This window comes from Plectropomus leopardus, chromosome 8, assembly GCF_026936395.1.
Source record: "Plectropomus leopardus strain MGB_pleo_1.0 chromosome 8, ASM2693639v1, whole genome shotgun sequence".
NCBI lineage: Eukaryota > Metazoa > Chordata > Actinopteri > Perciformes > Serranidae > Plectropomus > Plectropomus leopardus.
Window position 1 is genome coordinate 38285315 of NC_142183.1, and position 21086 is coordinate 38306400.

Here is a 21086-nt window from a genome sequence, read left to right on the forward strand (position 1 = left end):
TGTGGTTCTCTGTCTGTGAGTGAGTGAGTGTTGAAGTTGCAGCATAGCTCAGTGTGACTGATGGTGTGATACTGCCGTTTCCACATTTGCTGTTGTTCTTTCACAATAAATATGACTCATATTTGAATAGTACATTAAAGGGATATTTCACCCAATGAAAATTCAGTCATTATCTACTTACTTTCATGTCTCATGTACTTTAAACACCTGTAAATGTCTCTGTATGTACTCCATTTCCATTACAGCACTTGCTGTAAAACAGGAACAAGACACTGATATTGGCATATTGAACTGCTTTGCAAAAAAAACATTTATATCAGTGCTGTATCTATATGACTGAACTGAGCTGTATTTCTGTCTGGGTCTATGTGTGAGCTCTGTTATACACACACACACACACACACGCATACACACACATATATATATGTATATTATACTTCACTTCACTTTCACTTTACTGCACACAGTTCACCCATTGCTATGCATGCAGGATGAAACGAGTGATGGAAGTATGTAACAAGCAGGGTAACAAGTTAAATAAAAGTGTGTCTTTCGTTGTTCAATTGTTAACCACCTTGTGTGTGTGATATGGAAACATTTAGCAGTATTTATTGTCACTGCTGTGCAGGGCTGCATTCACATTTGTGAACTGTGTGAATGTGTTAAAGAGTTCAGCACAGTGTTTCATGTTACATGTTAATTTCAGAATAATGTAGTTAAAGTAAGAATTCACTCAACCTCTACTGCAGAGTGGAGGTCAGCCAAATTATTCGGACAATATGTCAATACTCTGTTTTACAGCTATAGTATGAAGTGTAACTGTTGACTTGTTGTATCTCAACTAATCAAAGGCTGAAATGTTACACAGACTCTATAAACCTTTGGTATTTGGGGTATCCAAATTAAGTGTTAGCCCCCAAATTTAAACAGGCTACTTCAGTCAAGGACAAGCACCTCCAAATTGTATTAAAGTAAGTATACATTTGGAATTCTGATGCAGCTCAACGAAACGAGTGCTGGAAAAGCAAAGAAAACTATCCTCATGAACTGGAAATCAAGGAGCTCCACACACATCACACACTGGGACAACTTGCTCATAGACTACATCTCTCTGGAAAATACAAACTCATCTTTCAATAACACTAATCACAATTCTACCTGACAATCATTCATTAACATCATACAATCATGTAACTGCCATCTCCATTTTCATTCCCACTCTATATATCATCTTTTCTTTACTATTATTATTATTATTATTATTATTACTATTATTATTATTATTATTATTGTCATTATTATCATTGTGGGGGAAGCACACTGAAAAAAGTGAAACTACTGTGTCATTCCTTTAAAGTGTATTTTTAAATTGGTCTAATGAAAAATTATGGGTTCATGTTTAAAACTGATATTTTCCGTTTGCTTCAAAGCAAATGTCACTACCTGTGGACAAAATTAAAAAAACACTTCTACTCAAATGGTATTTTCACTTCACACCAAACGTTTTCCTGTCACGTGACCATGTGACGTCACGTCAGGCCACTCTTTTCGGCCGTTGAAGTCCGCCACAGCAGGAGTGGACAATCTGTCCTGTGTGGAAACTCCTTAAAAAAAAGGTAAGAATTCAAAACTGTGCTATCTTAGTGCAACACACGCTTTCTGTGTACATTTATGGTCAGTGGCAGAGTGAACAACTGACATTATCTTAAAGACTGGCTTTGAATTTTGTGCACTACGCAAATGCTAGCGAAATGAGGTGGGTTGCGGAAACATTAGCAACAACTAAACGTTTGTTCTAGCTAGTTGCCTGTGTTTAACAAGTGCTAAGTTAATGTTGTTGTTAATATTATTGTGAAGTCGCGTTATGAAAGAATACGCGTAAATGATTGTGATAAGGCTTGAATAAAGTCAAATAGAAATGGGAGCCTTTTTTTTTTTTTTTTCAGGAGGGCTGCAGTCAGGTCAACATCACGCAGACACGCTTAGTGCTGTATCTGCAGCAGAGTGAGGCGAAGACCGTGAAACTCCGCGGTGAAGGGTGAGTTGTGACAATACTTGAATATGGTAAACTAGAAACGGGAGTGGGTCTGCCTGGCTATGTTTTTTCTTTCCCCATGTGGGCTGCACACACACACTGCTGTCTCTGCAGCAGAGTGGGGCAAAGACGGTGAAACTCCGCGGTGGGTTAGAGGAATGTCAAGTAATTGTGATTTGCCACTGTCAATGAACACATCCTGTAGGTGTGTGAACGCAGGTAGCTGCAACAGGAGAACTGTGATTTTGTGAGGGAGTTCATTGTAAGTTTACTGTTGTGTTCGGCGCTTCTTAAAGCTATGGTCTACGATTTGAAAGTTTGGTCATTATTAATGACCTCATTTATATGGCGGTTATGGTCCTATAGTATAATCTACACAATGTGAAGAGGGAAAAAAATGAATTAAAGCAATTCACTCCAGTGGCTGCAGGGCTGCAGAGAAGTTGACCAATGGAAGCCGCTGTACCCGGCGGTCCACATCTCTCATCCAATCTCCTCGCTCTAGTTCACACTCCCCCGAGAGCTGGCTCTGACTCCCCGTGCTCCGCGTCCCCGCCTCGAGCTCGCCTCTTTCTGCGTTGTAAACTTCCTGCAGCAAGGAAGTAGCTGAGTAGCAGCTTAGCAACAAGTGCTTGAAGGATAGAGAAGAAAGACAGTGACAGCAGCAGCGGCCCCTGCTAGCCCCACTGCAAAAGCTGGGAGAAAGCGTAAGTCTGCAGAGGAAAAGGCAGAGACGATGAGGAAGTGAGCAACGCTGGACTGACAGCCGAGTCAATATCGGATCATCCGTTCACCGCTGGAGGAAGCTCCAGTCGAATTTTATTGTGTGAGTTGTTACATAAATAACTTTTTATAAGTCTATGACAGTGCTGGCTAATGACTGTAGATGCTGCCGGTCGTTTTCTCTGTGTCAACAGACGACGTCGGAATGTTAGCCGTTTATTTTTAGCATCGTAAATTAGCATTGCTATCATCAGTGTTGTGCCTGAATGCGTTCATATGTATTTCCGCTTGATGAACGTTATTGTGAACGCGCTCATTGTGGCGTTTGTTAACTGTGCGCTCTCTGTCTAATGCAGATGCATGATGATGAATGATGCATCTTCATTCAAGGCCATATTTCAGTGTGACAGAGAGTTTTCCCCCAGATATAGCTCACGATCTGTTTGAAGGAATTATTCCTGTTGTTATTCCTCTTTGTCTTACTGTGCTAATTTCCAAAAAATATTTTACATTAGGAATTTTGAATGAAGCAATAGCAACATTTCCATTCAAGTGGAGTGATAAAACAAACCGCCCCCATCTTGTGCCCCTCACCTATGCTACAAAAAGAACGATTGGAGGGAATGCACATGAGAATTGGAGCCTGTTGAGATTTCTTCCTCTCTTGATTGGAGCCAGAGTTCCTTCAAACGAACCAGCATGGCAGGTCCTGTGTGATTTAAAGGACATAGTAGAACTTTCTGTTGCACCTCTTCATACTGAGGACTCCATTTCTTATCTGGACTTCAAGATATCTGAACACAGGGCAGTATTCCAAGAGGTTTTCCCCCACGAAAGAATACGGCCCAAACTACATTTTCTTGAGCACTATCCCCAGTTGATACACCAGTTTGGCCCCCTTGTTGCACTATGGACTATGAGATATGAAGCCAAACATAGCTTTTTCAAAAGAGTAATCCGTCATACGAACTGTTATAAAAATGTATTGTGTTCATTAGCCCAGAGGCACCAATACTTACTATATAATCTGCACATGTCTGAATTTGCTAAACCATCTTTGGAGGTTACTGACATTTCAACACTTTCCCTTGATGTTATCAATCAGGGTATTGCACTAGCAGTCAAAGAGAAACACCCACATATGGACACTGTGAACCTTGCAAAAAATGTATCCTACAACGGCTAAAACTACAGGACTGGAATGGTGGTAGCCCATGGGTCTCTGGCTGGACTTCCAGAGTTTTCTGAAATAGTTCATATGATTGTTCTACAAGAGACACTACTTTTCATCATCAAAAAATTGGATGCCTGGTACCCGGAGCAATATCGAGCTTATGACCTTGTCATATCTGCCAGTAAACAACTACAGCTTGTTGGGGTGCAGGAACTGACTGATCCCTACCCTCTGGCTCCTTACATGGTTGGCGCAAGGCGCATCATCTCTCTGAAGAGATACATACATGCATAAGGTTGTATATGAATGGGTGTAGGTTTGGAAAAGTAAAATTTTTAAAAGTAGCTTTTGTTTTATCAGTCTGTTTAATTTTCAGAAGAAATACATTTGCCAAGAATGTACCGTTATTTTCAACAGAATTGAAAATTAGATCTGTGTTGTGGCCAATTATGTACTACAACAACTAATACTATTTTTTATTCTTGTTTTTACTAGATACTTTTGGGTGGACTGACACAATGGAGAAAAGGCCAGCTAAGCTGAGGATCATCTTGAATCCTGATGACACCAGGAAGCTAATTCTGCCTGGTGGTATTCCAGAAACAGTCGAGGAACTCATCAATCAAGTGAAGAAAGTGTGTGGATTAAATTTCAATGTTAGACTGCAGTACCAAGACAGAGACTTTGGAGATGCACTAGTGAACTTGACATCTACTGCTGAACTTGAAGATTTTGCAACTATCAAGGTCATTCCACTAACTGATGATGACCAAACCATCCCTGTCTGTGATGATCCGGTGTCCACTGAAACTGATGACACAGAGATCCTGTCCTCACCCTCAAGCTCTGTCTCTACAAGAACCCAGATGTGGCCAAGGGAGTTTCCCATCCCCATATTCTCCTATAACACTGAGCTCCAGTTAGAGAAGGGAAATGCAGTGTATATCTCCTCCAAGACACCATTGACTCCAAGTCCTAAGACAATATCAGACATTCTGAGAAAGGTAGCTGAAGAGATTTACAAGTACAAACCATACCCAACAGATGCTGACTTTAGCAATGTAGCTGCAGCGCTAATCAAGAAGCATCCATGCCTTTGGGAACCCGGTTCATACAATGGTTGCTACGGATGGAAACAGAGGCTGAAGACAAAAATGGGCAACTACCGTACTCAGCTGAAGGGCATTGGATGTGCTGAATTACTTGCAAATTCGCTGAAATCCAAAGCTCCAGAGGATGCATTGCCTGCAAAAAAAGTCAAGAGACCTAGGAGAGGAGAAGCCAACCACATACCTGACATTCCAACTGGAGAGACCTCAGATAATTTGGAAGATGAAAGACTGTCACTTTTGACAGAAGTGAAGAAGCAAAACAATCGTGCAGTGATAAAGAACAAAATGGACAAGACCTTTTCACTGCGAAGACAGGAAATTGTGGCAAAGGAATCAGGAGTGGAGGAGGTGAAAGAGAGATGGCCTGCATTGTTTACAGTGGATGAGGTAATTAATTTTTTCAATCAATAGCAATAGGTCAGTGGTGGCCTGTAAATTAAATTATATTTATATCTCCTATTATATGAAACCTGTGAAAAAAAAATAGCCAAAGCAGTCACAAAAATGTCACAAAAGATCTTACAGCACAGAGTTTTAATGCAATATCTAATGTCATAACTTACTTATGTGATGTTTTATTTTATAAAGATCAATGCTGAATTCATGAGGATCACTACTGTTCCACTTCAACCACGATTCCTGGCCTCCTTGGACAAGCACCACAGCAAGCTGATTGAGATCATCAGGAACAAGGGAGGAGCTGTCAGGGAGAACACCCGGGATGTGCTGAAAGTTCTTGATCAGGTGTGTACTTACTGTAATACTGCAAAACTCACCTTACATCACATTAATAGTAACAATGTAAATAGAAGCAATTGTGTTAATGTGTCATATTGTCATCACATTTGATTGTGGAGTTAGATTACATGTTGTAAGACGCACAATGTGCATCTCGACGTTTGCGCAAACCATTTGTTTGATTACTGGACAATTACTGTAAGTCTAAGTTCCCATTGATGCATTTTCATGTTTGCATATTCAGTCAAGTTGCACAGTTCAACAGCATGATTTTTCATCGTTTATGTTTGCACTTACCTAGAGCCTTGATGTAAGCCTAAGGAGAGAGTGTCTGCTGAAGTGCCTCATCCTTTACCTTGGGGAAGATGTACAAAAACTCATCAAGGAGTTTCTGGTAAGAAGTTTTGCATTTATTCTATTAAGCTTTAGACAATCGTAACTGAAGTATGTATCAACAAATATTAGTCAAAAAGGTTATAAGTTAAAATTAGTTATAAGGTCCAAAAGCGCCATCTGCTGGTCAGCAACAAGTGCTCTCAAATTGCACATCTGCTCCCCATGGAGTAATTAACAGATGAGTTACAGATGACTGAACACACAAGCCATTCATCATTATTTTTATCTATCACTAAAGTATGGAGTATGGAATTTAATGAGATGCAACTCAATAAACACAATGTAAGTACAACAGGGGTCCGTTTCACAAAGCAGGTTTAGTGAAAACTCTGAGTCTGTTAACCCTGAAATGAGGCAAACTCTGGGTAACTCAAACCAAGGGAAGAGGAGTAACTCCAACCCGTTCGGGGTCAGTTACTATGGCAACACACTCTGTGAACCTAACCTGGTAGGGAGCAGGTTTTCTCCAACTAGACCTGAGTTTCCCTTTTATCTGAAGCTGCAGACTGAAAGCAGCGGCTGACAGGACGTGTAAACTCCTCAACTGGATGTTTTATTCTCCGTGAGGATTTGTTTGATTGTTCCCGTTGTTCTGCACCGTCACTTTATCTCAACAACCCTCATGACACGACACGGACACGCTGCACTTCTCTCTCTCTCTTCATCCCCATCACATTATAATGGAGACAAACCTGAACATATCAAACACACATTCGGAGTTGCACCTGCTCAACACACAATGTTGAATAACTCTTGAGATTTCTTTTTTTAGATTGATACCAGAGACATTCTAATATTATATTAATACTCACCTAATGTCTCATGATAAAAAAAAAAATGATTGGGGTGGAGGCGGACGTGATTCTGCGTCAGCATTCATACGTCACTCCACCGTGAGAAGTGGGAGGGGCGAGGCTTTTTTTGCTGGTTGCCATGGTGAATCATGTTATCTTTGCTCCATTGATGAGGGCTTTTCATCTCCCCGTAACTCAGGGTCAAGTTACTCAGAGTTGAATGAACTAACTGTTATCACCTGTTCTGAAACCCAGAACTCTGAGTTTCCTATCTCAGAGTAGATCAACTCAGAGTTCAGGATTAGACTCAGAGTTTGTTGAACTTGCTTTGTGAAACGGACCCCAGAAATTGTACTTCTTTATTCACCTGACACTCAGAGTATCACAAGAGTACCCTTCCAAAGGAAAATATCTATAATCACAGGCAGGAACTATGAGTAACTGTCCACTGAAAGTTTGCTTCAGATGAGAGAAAAAGTCTTTTGGTCTTCTGCTTTATGATTAAAACACTCCCTGCTACACAAAGAGGAGACAGACTTGTGTGCATACATACAGAGTAGCTTTTTATACAATGTGAATGTCTTGTCTTTTGCCAGGTTGGTGAGAAGGATGACGTCGAAAGTGAGCTTCAATGCAGTGCTTCAGTGCATAATGGCTGTGTTTGTCATCAGAGAGGAGGAGGATCCGTTACAGACACCACGTGACGTAGGCATCATCATTGAAGGTGTGGAGGTGCTTAATGAACTGCCATCAGTTGCACATGGTTGTGCCCTCTTGTTTGGCCTCATATATGCTCTAAACTTGAGCTATCCAGGTGAGCTCAAACACACTTTCGATGCACTGCAGAAAATATTCATGGAGATAGAGCCAAAGAAAATGACACGCAGAGTGTGCAGTCTCAGTGTCAAGCTCTAAATACGGGGTTGCTCAAAGAAAGACATTTGGATGCAGGATGTTGATCAGTTTTAAGTGCATTTGTTCAAATACATCCCAGGATAATATTAGGGGTCCTTATAAATAAGAAAAAAAACAGGTTTGATTCAAAACAGGCTTTCATTTCTGGTATTCTCTGTTAACAGACTTCTTTCTGTTAAATATTGTGGCACTGATATTAACATTGAAAATGTGAATGATGCTAATTTCAGAATGATCAGCAAGAGCACTAGTAATGGTTCCTCCTTTTTTTCTTGAACTGCCTTTGTTCATAATTGTATCCATAGCAACTGTGTGTATTCTTGGTTTATTTTTTTGTGACTTCCTTGCATTTATAATGGTTCAAACTAATGATATTCATACCTTTTTGTCAAAGGATAGCAAAGATTTTATTAGATAGATTGTTAAACTCTATCTCTGTTAAGTCTAAACTTAATGGCTGTTCCCTTGCATCTCATGTTTTAAAGAAGAGTACAACCAGTTTTACATGTTAAGATGTGCATGTAAATTGATGGCTTATATGGTTTAAAAAGTAACATGTTGAAAAGACCAAATTTTAATATATTTTACACACAAGTTTTGTTTTTATGTGTAAAACGCATACTTTCCTGGCTGCTGATTGCGAGTTTGAGGTGATGCCTATTTCAAAGTCATCAAAATAAATGGTCTTTTGAAGAGAGTTTTCCAGTTTTTTTTCCCTGTTATCTCTTAAGTTAATCAGTTCAGTGAATTCTAGTCCTATATTATAAGGAATTAAATTTTGTTTGTTTATATATCAGTTTTTGAAAAGGCAAAAAATGTCATTGTATATCTAAGTAAGTAATACTTTGGCTTGTGACTAAAGAAAATATATTGATTATGGTATGATTAAAAAAATACTTTGGACTGAATCAGAAATTTAGTTTAATCCAAGTTTAATCCAAAGTAAAAATTATAATTGGATGTAATGGTAAATATTAGGTTTTCCAAATTAAAAAAATAAGTTGTAAAAGAGTAAAAAAAATAGTTTATGTTCTTTTAATGAATAATGTTTTTACGTTGCTTGAAAGCAAATTTTTTGCTTTGTCTTAAAATACAAAATTTATTTACATTAAATCAAAATTTACGTGTTCTACCACATCATAAATTTAGTTTGTGAAAAACTAATAAATTTAGGTGTAACAAATTACAGTAATTTTTTTAAGTTGATCCAAAGTCTCACTTTTTTCAGTGCACAGTGGCGTCGTGGTTAGCACTGTTGCCTCACAGCAAGAGGGTCCCTGGTTCAAAACCTGGTTGGAGTGGGGTTCAGTCCGCGGGCCCTTCTGTGCGGAGTTTGCACGTTCTCCCCGTGTCTGCATGGGTTCTCTCCGGGGTCTCCCACAGTCCAAAGATATGCAGCTCAGGTTGATTGGTGACTCTAGCGACCTGTCCAGGGTGTACCCCGCCTTCCGCCCGATGACAGCTGGGATTGGCTCCAGCCCCCCCGCGACCCTTACAAGGACAAGCAGTTACAGAAAATGACTGACTGATTATTATAGTGGTAATAATGACACATATGAACATAATATATCTGTACAGGGCCCAAAACCCCTGCCCTCTCCGTTCATTTTTTGTTTAAACCTTTAAACTTTATCTCATGGAACATCAAAAACAGTCATTTTTATGATTATTTATTTATTTAGTAGTTATTATTATTATTATTATTATTATTATTATTATTATTATTATCATCATCATCATTATCATCATTATTGAATGTTTTTGTTCTGTTCCGTTATTTTTCATGTTTCTTGTCTCCGGCTGTTGTTCTTTTTTTTAAATTATTATTAATATTATTATTTTTATTTCCCCCCTCTTAATTATTTATTTATCTATTTATCGATCTTTCTAATTATTTATCTACTCAAAAAAATATTTTGTGAATATTATTACTATTATTATTATATTATCTTTTTTTAACTTTATTTCATATATAAGTTTACATATAGTCCAGTTTTTTCTTTTTTTTTAACTTCTCTCTTACTTCAAGCATATGGAAAAGGTTTCCATAATTATTATTTTAACAAGTAACCATTTCTTCTCTACATACAATACCACCTAGCTAAGAGAGGACTGCTAGGCTGTCATCCCATCTCTCTTTAAATCATTCCCCATTTGTTCATTCAAACTCAGCAAGGCACACATGCACACACACACACACCAGACACGCATACACACATGCACTTATGCACCAACACACGACATAGACACACACTCAACTTAAAATATTACACTTGTTATTAGTCCCTGTGTCTTTTTGTTTTTCCATGTTCTGTTGCCCTAAGTGTTTGACCATAGTATTGTTGTATTGTATTGTATTATTGTATTGTACTGTAGTATTGTAGTATTGTTTCCACAAGTATTATTTCTGTTTGTCATATGTCTCACTTGTCTTGTACTGTTTTGCAACACTTAATGATGAAAAAGAAAAGAGAAAAAAGAGACAACAAGTTACAGCAAGGGGACGTGAGAAAAAGCAATGGGGGAATTTTCCCCCAACATTAAAATTAATTTCAGGCCCTTCTACTAGAATGCTGCAGACCAGCAGAGGCCAGTTTGCGAGGCTGCTATCATGGAGGGGGCTTGTAATAATTTGGATTCAAGGATTATGTTGTTGATTATGGTATTAGGAGAACAGCAACATTCAAGGTCTGCAGCTCAAAATCACTGACACAATATCCAGCTTCAACAGTGACTACAAAACCCACAAAGAAATATATGTCACTGTGCCCTATTAGCTAAAGTACTGTCTTGTTGAATGGTCAGATGTAGGCAAAAAAGCAGCATTTGACCATATCATCAGAATTTCATGACTTGTGACTTGATCTCTCACCACAGTTTCTTGTAACATTTTTGACATTTGAAGATGACCTGAGATTTGAAGGTGACTCACACTCATGCCCCAATCTTGTAGGCTGAGCTTTCTGTCTGTACCTGTGCATGTTTGGTGTGTGTGTGTGCCTCAGGAGAGGACATGAGCAGCACAGATGGAAGAAGAGACAGAGAAAGGAAAGGGAAAGCACAAAGTACAGCTCGAGATTTATTGTAACTCCAGAGCTGGAGCTGAATGGGAGTCAAGTATCATTTATGTCCTTTTGTTCCAACATTCATTTAAGAGAATATTAAATTCTTTCACATCCATCCAGTACAGCCAGCTGTTTTGTAGATGAGCCATCCTGCACATAATGCCCTCATTTCAGGGGTACTGACTTTCAACTACACTAGAGATCTAAAGTAAAATCTGCATTGGAACATTTCAGTGGTCACACTTTTCTCCACCACACAGAGAAAAATACAGAATTTGAAGTATAATGAGTCAGAAATATTAGAAGGTGGACTGCCTGAGTTGTACAAAATCTGGTGAAGCAAAAAACACAAGACATAAACGGTTTGGGAATTCATGAAAGAAATTCATGTCATTTTGACCCCTACTTGAAAATCCTTGTACAATATTCTTTATCAGTCCAACCTTTGGTGGTTTGTTTGACTTTTGAGACAATTGTTATACCAACAACTACTTCAACTTACTTTAACTTATGCCGACCTCAAAGATCACATTGCACATGTTTATCTGTATCTGTGTCTATTTGTCTGTCATTATCACGGGACTTTTTTGGTTCTATATGTTTTGCAGGTTGGAGTCCATCATAAGTCGATGACAGTCCTGATTCTCAGTGTATAAATCCAGGCTGTTCCCATTCCAAAGTTGTCAAACTTTGACAGCACTTTCGGTAAACGATCCCAACGCCAAAAGCAACATTGTGCTGTTAGCTCACACTAACTGGCCAGAGAGAGCAGGAGGAGAGCAGCTCATGGGACAGTCCTTAAATGCTGTGTCCAACAGCTGATTGCTGCAGTCAGTTGATTTGGCAGCGATCAGCTGTTGCTGCCCCCCCCCCCACCATTTCAAAAAGATTCTCATTCTGTGGGAAAGTCAGAATCCTTATAACAATATGCTCCAGACTAAGAGAGCATCATAACTATATTTGCAGTTTTCCCTTATTTGCCCCCACCAATTCATCACCAAAAAACACGCCCTTAAATATCGTAGCTTGCAAAGCATTTTTAGAACAGCTGCTGTGAAATCAGACATTGCAGGCTGCAACAATCACAAAAACAGTCAGCAAAATCCTGGAGGGACTGCATCAAACAGTGGTTCCCAACTGGTGGGTCATAGTCCAAAACAGGGTCCATTCTAAATGGACCTGCACGAAACAACGCGCTTAATTTTGAGGTACAGTGAATTTCTGGCACAGCTTTCTGGCAGAGCTTTATTTTGAAGTCAGTTTATTCTTGCAATATGTTTTATCACTTTGTGTTTTGGTTTCAACAGGGACTGGACACAAGAGAACAACACAGATCACAAGAGGCAGATTTAAGACAATATTTATTGTGACATAGCAATGAAAGAGCAAAGGGGGAGGAGTGATGAGGTGTCCCAGGCTCCAACAGTGGCAAGTGTTCAAAGTCTCTTTGATTGAGCATCAGCCATGTGGAATGGCGGACCTGCATAACGGTCCGCCAGCTCACAACCAAGAGTGTGTCCAAATGAAGAGGGACTCACGGTAGGAACAGGTGGTGGTCAGTCAGGAACACAGGCAGGCAGGCAACATAGCAGGCTTGAGCACAGTACAGGCAGGAGCAACAGGCAGGCAAGCAGGCAGCGACACAGGTACACAAGAGAAGCTAGGACATGCTGGTTGATGGAACAATCTGGCGATGAGTGGATGGAAAACCTGAGTCTTTATAGGACAGGTCTTGATTGTTGGAATGAGTTGCACCTGGCACTGCCTGCAACAGAAAAACCCACACAACACCCACACATTCACACACACAGAACACAGACAGGGGTGAGAAACATGAGGATGAGACAGACAGGGATCAACAGACAACACACAGAGGAGAAGGATGGGCTGCCATGATGTGAATCATGACAGTACCCCCACCTCAATGACCGCCTCTAGGCTGTCCATCGGGCTTGTCCGGGTGCCTCATATAAAACCGGAGGAGAGAGGGATCCGGGATAAGCCCCCTCGCTATCCAGCACCTCTCCTCAGGGCTGTACCCCTCCCAGTCTGCCAGATATTGAAAGCCCCGCCCCCTGAAGCGAACTTCCAGGATCTGACTGACTGTATAAACATGGTGTCCATCGATGAGCCGGGGGTGCTGGGGCGACAGGAGGAGGGCAGAGAGAGCTGGTAGAGACCGGTTTTAGCAGAGAGATGTGGAAGGTAGGATGTATCCTGAGAGACTGAAGGAGTTTGAGGCGAGTAGCAGATTGATTAACAACACTTTCCACTTAAAATGGGCCAATGACACGGGGAGACAGCTTCTTGGATGCCACATTAAGCGGAATGTCCTTAGAATCGAGCCAGACCTTCCGACACGGCCTGTACACTGGTGCAGAGGTCCGCAGACAGTCAGCCAACCTCTGGTTCTGGGCCTGAGTGCGCAGGAGAGCTGCTCTTGACTTTCTCCAGATCCTGCGGATTCCTGCTCCCTTGTTTTACGAGTTTTCCCGGATCCTGGCTGCAACCTTGGCTGCGCTCGATCATGGTAATAGCTGTGCTGGTGCTATGACCCTGCCTTTGGTCGTGCTCATGCTGTGGCCGCACTGACACTGCACCCCCAGCTCGCCCTGATCGTGGTCTTGGTCCTGGTTGCACCAATACCGTGATCGTGCTTGACGCAACCTTCTACTGCCATTATTATGAGCCACACCTCCACTATCAATATACACATGAGACTCTTATCAACACCCGCAATAGAGTGCATTAAGTGTAGCTGTTATTAATAGCTACGTTAGAATTTGGATTTTGCACTCGTTAAAGTAAAAGGGGCACCATTCTCCATTCAGGAGAAAATTAAATCTTAAATTGTGACAGTGTTAAGACATGTCATTACTTTAATCAATCTCATAATCTGTACCGTTTATTCTATATACATTGATCTCGTTTCTCTCATGAAATAATATCCACAGACGACTTGGCGATAAATGAGAATAATTTATTTAGACTAATAAAATGATGAGTAAATAGAGGAAATAGTATGACATATAAAAGGACAGTGAACAAATGAAAGGGAACCTATGTGATGTATGTTCAGGTGATGTAAATAATTAATTATGGATGATAGTGGGGAAAATACGTGACCGTCTAAAGCGTGGATGCGCACTGAACGGTGAAGTAGAATTTAGAAATTTGGCATTAAAGCTTTGCTATATGACATCAACTCTGATCACTAGGAAATGTTATTCTGCCTACTTTTGCCGACTTGATTAGACTTTTCCGGGGAGATCCAGGTCCTCGCGTCACTCCAGGGGAGAGCTGCGGCACGTCTTCCAGACGAGGTGACCAGCTGAAAGGCGGCGGCGGCTGGGCAGGTGGAGTCAGTGTGCGGCAGTCTTTAACTGGCCTCGGTGTTCGCCTCAGCGAACCGGTAAAAGTCTTTAAATATGTCCTTAAGGGCAGGCAACGGATGCTGATAGTTTGTGCAGCAGGTGTTGCTTCTAGATCCGTGGCAGAGTTGATGGCGAATCGCGGAGTGTCCTTCTCAATTAAAACACGATTTTACTTTAAACGAATTACCAAAAGTGTCTTTACTGACCAAAAACTGGTATAAAGAAAAGCGTCAAAGAGATTTAAAAGAAAATGGCTTCAAAAGTAAAGTTCAGCAAAGCTCTGGTGAGCTGTGGCGGCTCCGCTTTTAAAATTTAAGAAAAGAAAAGTTATGAAAAGGATGCACGAGACGCTACCATGGTAAAAAGGAGCGAAGAAAAACTTCAGAAGAGAGAAGACTTGAGAAGCCTTGAGAAGAGACGAGAAGTTGAGAGAGCAAAAAACTTGTGACAGAGAGCAGAGCTTGAGAAGCTCACTCAGTTTTTATCTTTCGATTTGGGGATGCGGATGGAAGACAGCGTTAGCGAACTTTTGCACTGAGATCGCACATCTGGCATTAGTTTCTAAAAGACCTAATATAATTTAGGAGACATTTATGTCTATGAACTTTATGACGAATTACGCGATCTAACCCATGGTGTATAAATTCACGTATCTCATCACCACTATAGTCTCATCACAGTAACTTCAAATACATGTTAGGAGACCTAAAGGCAATTTATAACGTAACACATGATTCTGAAGATCCTTTGCTCAATGCTGTGAAATGACCGAACATAACATAACACTGTACCATGGATCCTAACAAATTTGGTGGTTACTTAAATATAGGATTACTTTTAACATTATACAATGAATGCAATATAAGATGTAACTATAAAGTTGGTTACGAGATTAATGATAATTAAGGTCACTTAGATGGCAATAGGGCTCCATCACAAAAAGGGAATAAAACATGCTTTTACCTAAATCATTCAAATTAAATGATAAAAGAATGGGAGTTGATCCTACTTCTTCATCAAAGTACATAGACAAACTCTTACCTACAAAGAGAAGGATTAGAGAATTAAGTTAAACTTTAACTCACAACCTTGGTCCAAGTGATTCTATCAGATGTTCGTCTCAACACAAGGATTTATAATGACTTTACAACATGTTCTGCCTTTTGTTATCTCAGCAGTGGGGGCAATGAATGATTGTTGCTTCACGTGCCTGAGTGACCCCAGGAGGTCATTCAGATGTCTTACATCCTGTGGTATGCTGGATGTGGCCTCAAGAATGCCTATCTCCCACGCATCTCGTGATAGAAAGGGCCAAGTACTTATACAAGTACTGACACTTTCTGTGGCTTAAAAGCAGAATGTGTTTGCAGATACCTACATGGAGTATCAGTTAAGTTAATTAACAACCCTCTGTTGGATGTTTTGGGTTGTAAAACAGTGTCTCTTGACGTGTCCCCCACTTGCCCTAGGAACGTTGAGCTCTGGAGTTCCTCAGAGGAAAAATGTAATGACCACGCCAAGGCAGTCCACTACATAAGTAATTTTACACCTATCGTTATTGTAATATGACATGCGTCTGTATCCATTATTGCTGTGCATCTCTCCCCCTCTATCCCCCTCTCGTCCCCTCTCTTCCCCTCTCTCTCTCCTTTTTGCCATAATTGTATTTCATTTGTTATTTACGTCATCTATTGCACATCTGTTCATCCTGGGAGACGGATCCCTCATCATCCTCTGCCACTCTTCCTGAGGTTTCTTCATCTTTTTTTCCCCCTGTGACAGGGGTTCTTTTTCTGGAGTTTTTCCTTGGGTGATGTGAGGATCTAAAGGCAGAGGGATGTCATACACTGTAAAGCCCTCTGAGGCAAACCGTGTTTTGTGATAATGGGCTCTATAAATAAAAGTGACTCGAATTGACTTGACTGATGACAAACTAACTGTAGCTCGCCCTGCAAAACTCTCTCCACACCCGAGAGGTGAAATGGGGGCTTCTGTCAGAAACAATATCCAAGGGGATACCATGGATGCGGAAAACGTGGTTCACCAACAGTTCCGCAGTCTCAGCAGCTGAGCGCAGCTTGGGAAGGGCCACAAAGTGCACTACTTAAAAAAAAAACGATCCACAATTGTAATAGACTACTAAAGTAAAAAATTTGTACCTGACAATTGTGAATTGACCAGTAGTGGATGCAATTGCACAAGGATGTTAGTCAATGTTGAGTGTTGCAGCACTACTAGTGATATTCAGATCTCAAAACTATATAGTAAGACCACCTTGAGATTAGGCAAGTTTACATACATGATACTTTTAAAAGTTTAATGTAGGATATAGGCTCAGAAAGAGAAGGTTGTAGAAGATAGCAAAAACATTTACTGCATAGATACCATCAGTCTAGCGAGTGACGTTTTTTGCTGTTGTTGTTTTTTTTTTTAAATAATGGGTTATGAGTGCAAACTATGCAAATCTGTAATCTCTACAAAGGTAGGGTTGCTAAAGATTACAGATAACGTCATGGTCATGCAAGGGAGCGTTTACCATGTATTCACTTGTTCCTTCAAAACATGGGGTAGTTTTCGTTCGCATCTGTCAATAAATCACTCTCAGGAATCTCATGAAAGTGTCAGATCTGGAGAAAGTCTTTCTTTCACTTGCCAGTGTTGTACTACAAGCGCAATATCCACAGAAAGAGAGTTTTTTGAACACCTTGAATGACATTTGAAAAATGAGACTGTAACGTGTTTTTAAGGGCTGCAATTTCAGCTCTAATATTTATGAAACATTTGCCTCCCACAGAATCTGCACTCACTTCAAGATTTTAAAGAAGACCTGCTAAGGAGGTATGCATCGTCTTCAAATGCTGGTAATATGAGTGATCTGAATGTTCAAGAAATGGAACTGTCTATTACTGATGATGGACACAGTGATGATGATGTGAGAGATCTGCCTAACCTCAGTGAAAAAAAATGGCAGTTATTTCTTAAGCTTGAGAGCACATTTAATGTATCTCACAGGTGTATTAATGAAGTTGACGAATTACACTTCATCTCGCATTCAGCATCAGGTCCCATTATCAAAGATATTTTACAGTCCCGTTTGAGCAACCATTATTGTATGATTGATGAGACTGTTGTGTCAGACATAGGGAGATAACTATGCGATGCCAACCCATTTACCTCCATGCTTAAAAGTGGTGGTCCACTTTCCTCATATTAGAAGGTCATATTTCAAGGGACATTTTGCTGTGGTGGAACCAGTAGAGTATGTACTCAGTAAAGAGGAAGACAGAAGCTTCCAGTATGTTAGTTCTAAAGTGACTGCTTCAGGCTTTGACCCAACAACAGATCTTGGATTCGATTGTCCATGACAGGAAAACTAAAAGTGAGTACAGGGCAATGTCTGATGGCATTTACTACAGGATAAATGAGCTGTTTTCTGGAGAAGATCCTAATATTGCTCTCATTCTCTTTGTTGATGATTTTGAGATTTGTAATCCTTTGGGCACATCAAGGAAAAAACATAAAGTCACTGCTGTGTACTGGGTTCTAGCTGATGTTCCTGCACTGCTCAGATTTTCACTAACCTCCATTTTCTTAGAAGTTCTCTGCAAGGCCGATTATGTGAAAAGATTTGGTTATAGTAAAGTACTAGAGCCACTGCTAAAGGACCCTGTGAGCTTGGAAGAGGAGGGTCTCTATGTCCCAGCATTAGGCAAAAATATAAAAGGGACAGTGTTTTGTGTTGTGGCAGATATTTTCGGTGTCCATTCTATTGGAGGATTTGTCGAGAACTTCTCCAGTTCTCATGTTTGCAAATTCTGTCTCAGTGAACTGTCAGAGTTTCAGGCAACAAAAATGAGGACAGGGACATTTCAACGCAGAACCAAAGAGCAACATGAAATGCATGTCCAAAGTGTGCAGGCTGATCCTTCTCTGACACATGTTTGTGGGGTCAAGAGGCAGTGCATACTTACAGAGAGTCTGAAGTACTTCAGCCTTATGTCAGGTTACCCACCTGGCATGTTGCATGATGTGTTTGAGGGCATTGTCCCACGAGAAGTGGCTCTTTGTCTTCAAGTGTTGATCAGAAAAAAATACTTCACACTTGATGGACACAACAACAACATTAGATCATTTCCTTTCAAATGGTCAGATAAAGCTGATGTGCCACAGCAGGTATCCCTGAATATTGCTACAAAAAAAAATGTTGGAGGAAACGCACATGAAAACTGGTCCTTGCTGCGATTCCTACCCCTCATAATTGGAACCAAAATCCCTGAGGGCGAACCAGCCTGCTCAAAGATATTGTTGAGCTTGTCGTGAGTCATGTTCACACAGAGGAGACTCTGATTGATTAGAGTTCTGATTTAGTTTAGGGGTATATCAAGTATTTAACCACAGCAGGGTGGTCCCACTTCAGCTGGTCATTAGCCAGAAACAATGGGAGAACAATGATCTGAAGCATTAGCATCCTGCTGCAATTAAATACCTGATACTTCCCATTGCTTCATGGATGACAGGTAAAATGTCTTCACTATGTATCTTTTACTGTAATGTAAGTCTTGTTGAATAACCAAATAACCTGGATGCTAAGATGGATACTTTATCCTGACACCCCACCCCCTTTTTTTTCTAACAGCAGAACACAGATGAGGCCCACAGGAAAGTAGCCATCCGCTCCCTTGGAGAGAAGGAAGAGGACTTCTTCTGTCTGTCCTTTCTGTTCTGTCCTTTCAGCTAATGTAAGTCTTGTTGAATAACCAAATAACCTGAATGCTAAGATAGATACTTTATCCCATGTTTTACAAACATAACAAATATGTGTGAAAATAATTAAGTGTAATATCACAGTGTCAAAACACTGATATAATTAAAGCTTATTAAAGATCATATTTGAGTAAAGGTATACAAGTACTAGCATCAAAATGTAACAAAGTATGAAAGTACTTAATATGACCAAAGGTCTATCAACAAAACCTATAATTAGAAAATCACAAATTGCATGATTACAAACAATACAACATCTGCACACAACAGTGTAAAAGAAGGATGATAAAGATACAGATAGAGGAGATGCATATCATATCGTATTAAGAGTCTTTCTATTCAGTGTGTAGCACACTGCTGGCAGGGGGTTACGAAAGGTCACACCTCTCCACACACACACAGGCACAGCTTGTGTTTGTGAGTTTGGCCTCAAAATCAGCATGTAAGCAAAGTTCCAGTTCTGCAGGTATGAGATCTCCACACAACATTTCAAAGTACGTTTTACTTTGAATATGAAAATCAGTTAATGTGGTCTGGAGATGTGCGGGTGTGTCACGTGTTGGTTGTGCAAAAAAGGCATAAATCGTCAGTTTCTATGATGTAGTGTAGGCATTTGAATATCTTCTTAGCAAGAGTTGTCCTCATCATCCACCTCACTGTTGCAGACATCATAGTTTCTTTCGGCAGGTGAAAGCTTCTTGGAGAAGACACAGGGGTGAAGCTTGTTGTCTACTGCGGCTCTTCAAGAAAGTACGGCCCCATCTTTGCAGGATCGGTCCTCACCTGCCAGCTCTCCAGAATGTAGCCCAGGACTGAGGAGCCATGGGACTCACACTTTTCACTATTAACGAACAGAATGTTCTCCCATGACCTCTGAAGAAACTGCCACACATGTACAATGTGCTCATCATGTTTGTGGGAGAAGATCAATATATCATCAAGGTAAACACACAACGGTTCAAAACGTCTCTCATTACATCACTCACTAATGTCTGGAAAACAGCTGGAGCATTGGTGAGTCCAAAGGGCATGACCATGGCCATGACCTCAAAGTGGCCTAACAGGGTGTTGAAAGCTGTTTTCCACTCATCACCTTCTCTGATGTGGACCAAATGACAGGCGCTGTGCAGGTCCAGTTTAATAAAAATGGTGGCACCATGGAGAGGCTCAAAGGCAGAGTTAAAAAGTGGCAGAGGATACTTGTTTTTGATGGTGATGTTATTTATGCCACGGAAGTCTATGCACGATCTCAGGGTCTTATCTTTCTTGTCTACAAAGAAAAACCCTGCTCCTAGTGGTGAAGAAGTGGGTCGAGTGATACCTGAGTTCAGGGATTTGGTGATATAGCTCTCCATGGCTTCACGTTCTGGGGCTGAGAGGTTGTAGAGTTTGCTGGTGGGAAGAGAGGCCCCAGGCAACAGGGCGATGGAACAGTCATATGGTCTGTGAGGAGGTAATGACATGGCTCTGTGCTTGCTGAAAACCTCGGCAAGGTTGTGATACTCTGGAGGCACAGGGGAGATGTCAGGGGGTTCTGGTGGAGCAACACATGTTTTGAGGGAACACAGAGGCTGAGCAGACTTTAGACAGGAGGAATGACAAAAAGAACTCCAGCTAACAATTTTTCCGGCTGCCCGATCAATAACGGGATTGTGGATCTGAAGCCGCAGGAGGCCAAGCACTAGAGGTGTGTGAGTGGAAGGCTTGACGAGGAACGCTAAGTTTTCCCGGTGACTGCCAGCCAACAGGAGGGGTAACAGCTCGATCTGTTCTGTAATATGAGCTAATATGACTTACCATTGAGAGTGTTAACCTCAAGTGGGGTGTCAATGAGTTCAGTGGCAATTTGGGCCTGTTTAACAAAGTTAAAGTCAAGCAGATTAGAATTGGAGCCAGAATCAACAAGGGCCTCAAGTTTAAACATGTTACCATTTAGCATGATATTCAATATCATGCATCAATATTAACATGTTTTCGGGGGCAAATACGGTACTAC

The 21086-nt window shown here is 40.7% G+C and overlaps 1 pseudogene across 1 annotated transcript; it reads left to right on the forward strand.

Annotated features, from left to right (window-relative positions):
• Nucleotides 1–4919: 4919 nt before the first annotated feature.
• LOC148189050 (uncharacterized) lies at nucleotides 4920–8531 on the forward strand (annotated as a pseudogene). Its single transcript, XR_015777148.1, has 4 exons — nucleotides 4920–5431; nucleotides 5633–5788; nucleotides 6084–6176; nucleotides 7569–8531. The product of XR_015777148.1 is annotated as an uncharacterized LOC148189050 (transcript).
• The last annotated feature ends 12555 nt before the right edge of the window (nucleotides 8532–21086 follow it).